Below are 3,460 nucleotides of genomic sequence, written 5' to 3'. Positions count from 1 at the left end.
CGAATTGTAGCGCGATAGATAACTTAGCGATCTGCTCACCGATAACAGGAATAATAGTAGGCATTGCGTGTTCGCGAAGGAAACCGGGCCGCAGGAATACTGATTCACGAAAATCCAACGAGCACAGTACTCCGAACCGTTGCCCCGGTTTCTTATCTAGAAGTCATGGGTCGCCAGGCGTACGTTTGTCGCTAACGCATCCTTGCACGGCACATCGTTTCCGCGGATGCCGAGGCAAGCGCTCGGCGTTAAGTGTTATTCGAATCGTACCGTTGCCCGTTGGACACTACTCAACTCGTTCACCAACGATGAAACACACTTCACGAGCCCGCGCACAGCAAAAATTAAATTCTCACCACAGTAATTACGACAACGCATGCAAATGCGGAACACCAAACACTTGAAGGGGCTTGTCGTCTCAGACGAACTTTACGACGCGCTTTCCATGCACACACATGGGCTGCACTGAATGATAACTTGGCTATCTCTTCAGAGGGCGCTAAGAAAAAGGTGTTTCGCAATAATTAAACACTATCATAAATTCTTTGCACATTGCACCTACATAATATTGCTGAGGTAATAAATATGTGATTTCTAAAACGTAAGAATTGCGTCGCCCTTGAATAAAACTTGGTTTTTCGCTATTAGTGTTTATTCCCTCCACACCTAGTCGCGCTTCAATCGCAGTACCCATAACTCCCCTTGCTGATGTCCCTGGCAATCGGTTCTAAACCGCTTTTCGCCCGAAGCTTCGCGACCTATTTGGATCGACCTTGGCCAATACCAGTGTCAGTCGGGCAAGTTAAGTACTCTTACGGGGAGTACGCTTCGTGACCCTGAGTGACAATTTATGGTACGCTGTGCAAAACAAGAAAGCCAATGGCGACAGACTGCGAGCGCGTTTTTCAAGATTTAGATAAAACGAATAAAAAAGGAAAATCTGATTGTCTTACGTTGAATTATGAAAGAAAATTCCTTTTTTCTTTATTCAGAAACGCATATGACGCAAGAATGTGCATCTCCCCTTGCGTGTTCTTTATTTGGCAAAGCGTACTTTAACCGAAGTGTACTGCCTTGCCCGTTTGACACTGGTGCCACTCACGTCTTAAGTTGGATAAATAGCGCTGGCAAAAATTCTTTCTTTGAATTGATGCAGGGGCTGGCGCGAACGCCAAGCCCCACTACCAAAAATTACATGCCCCATCTATCCCTGTTTGGGAAAGTGGCGTGCGTCAGCCAACCGCAGTGCAATGGTTGGCCTCGGCACGGGGCCCCGGCCTCGCTGATCACCGGACAGCCCGACACCAGGTAAGTATGCTTGTGGAATTGTCGACCAGCCTTGCCATTCCAGGGCCCATGCATCTGGAACTGTTCTCTAATACAGTCTACAGGTAAATTTAAGCGCAAGTATGCAGGTAGGCTGCATGTTTATGAAGGGAATTAGAGACCTCGGTCCGCACAGACTGTAAAGTTAAACAAGGTGGCAAAGTATTCGGAATGAGCGTTTGGATGAAAAAAATTGGGGAACGTAAGGATCGTCCAGCTTTTTTTTTTTTTTTTCGTAAGGCCTGCGTAATAAGCCACATAACGTATGTAGCCAGCATACCACAACTGGCAAAAGCAGAAACCAACCAAAATAATGCGCTCCCCGGAAGGCCTACAAACAAACGATAGAATACCAGAGTATGCGAGCGCAGACCTACTTCTTCAGTTAGGAATACATAATACACTTGAAGAGATAGCGGAAGCTCAGCGCATATCCCAGCTTGAACCGGCTCACAACAACCAAAATGGGAAGAAACATAATGACCAAATTAGGAATCATGTACCATGCACAACATGGTATCAAAATGACATCCCCAATACACTCAGAGCTAAGATCGTCGCTAACCCGATACCGAAAAACATGTCCCCTATCGCGAACGCGGCCCGCAGAAGACACAGAGCCAATGTACTGCTCAAAGCCACGGCACAAACAGTCAATCTCTTTTCGTAGATGCTAGCCCATACCCTGAAACACAAGGCCCACACTGCTGTAGCGATTGACACGTCGGGCGTGTGTATTAACGCGTGCACTGTCACAACCAACAAGATAGAGGATGCTGAGGAGGTAGCCATAGCCATGGCTATCACCTCTAACAAACACAAATTCATACTGAGTGACTCGCAAGTAGCTATCCGAAATTTTACGCAAGGACGGATTTCGCAACAAGCCCTCAAAATCTTCGTTAATAGCCAAGAACTAAAGAAAGTAGATGAACCCAAATACCTAACATGGTTCCCGGCGCACACAGAGACTGATACCTACAATCCGAACGAGATGGCCCATGAGTTGTCGCGAGAATTAACCCGCCGCGCAACCCGAACGGACCCCTCGGTGAACATCCCTGGCGACGCCGACGTACCACACAAAGACAGATTTACAAGCTACACAGATACACACAACACTACAGAGAGACGAGGCGCGTCTTCCCCGCACCTCCACCCGAGTCTAGACAGGAAGCAAGCATCTGAATTCCGACAGCTACAAACAAACTCCTACCCAAACCCTGTGCACCTCCACAGGAACTATCCACACCTATACCCGGACAACAAATGCAAACTATGCACAATAGAAAGGGCTTCGTATAAACATATACTGTGGGAATGCCCAACCCATCAACAAGTTCTTCTGGGGCCCTCCGGGAGCGGTGGCGGCTAGTGCTGCGCTCAGCTCGGAGGTCGAAGACCAAAGATGGGCCATCCAGCAGGCCAGGGAGGCTATAGGGAGACAAGGTCTCCTGGTGTCTACCTGTGCGGTCTAGCCCGGACCACAAACATGCCGGTATCTCGTAATAAAGTTTATTCCACTCACTCACTCATGGCGACCATTGAACAAAGCTTGCGGGCGAGGCACGACCAATCAAAAGGTGAGCGGTGTGCTGAACAAAAACCTTGGCCGTCGGCGGAGTCGGCGTCCCGCGCGTCGCGGCATCAACTCGAGTGATGCAAAAAATCATCATCACGTGACGAAGTCATAGATGCCGTCCTCCCATGATATTGTCACTTCTTCAAAGGTGGGCCGATCACGGAGGCAGTGCAAAACCAGGTGAAGTGCAGAAAGCTTTCGGAGGGGGGCGGGAGAAGATCAATACAACGACTGAGACAATAAAGCTCACAGGGTCATGTATTGTCGTGAGCCGCCTCATACATTTGTCTTAGACGACTCGAAGGTGAAAGCTATCTCCTTTATCTTCAGTCGATTTATTGCACCCCCCCCCCCCCCCGCCCAACAAAGGACGCTCTCCTGAACCTAACGGTGGCTTGGCACTGCCTCCAGGATCGAAGCATTGCAAGCTTTCTACACTCACCTGGTTTTGCAGTGCATCCGTGTGCCGATCCCGGAGGCAGTGCAAAGCGACGATGTCATGTGATGACGTCATCACGGGACGTCACGTTATGTACGTCATCATGACGTCAC

At 49.0% G+C, this 3,460-nt stretch overlaps 1 non-coding gene across 1 annotated transcript; it reads right to left on the bottom strand.

Annotated features, from left to right (window-relative positions):
• Positions 1-1,153: 1,153 nt before the first annotated feature.
• LOC119388443 (U1 spliceosomal RNA) lies at positions 1,154-1,316 on the bottom strand. The gene has a single exon (XR_005182728.1). It is a non-coding gene; the product is annotated as a U1 spliceosomal RNA (small nuclear RNA).
• Between the last annotated feature and the right edge of the window lie 2,144 nt (positions 1,317-3,460).

Source organism: Rhipicephalus sanguineus, chromosome 3 (assembly GCF_013339695.2).
Source record: "Rhipicephalus sanguineus isolate Rsan-2018 chromosome 3, BIME_Rsan_1.4, whole genome shotgun sequence".
Taxonomy (NCBI): domain Eukaryota; kingdom Metazoa; phylum Arthropoda; class Arachnida; order Ixodida; family Ixodidae; genus Rhipicephalus; species Rhipicephalus sanguineus.
Note: the sequence above shows the minus strand (reverse complement) of the source record. Positions and strands in the feature narration are given on the sequence as shown.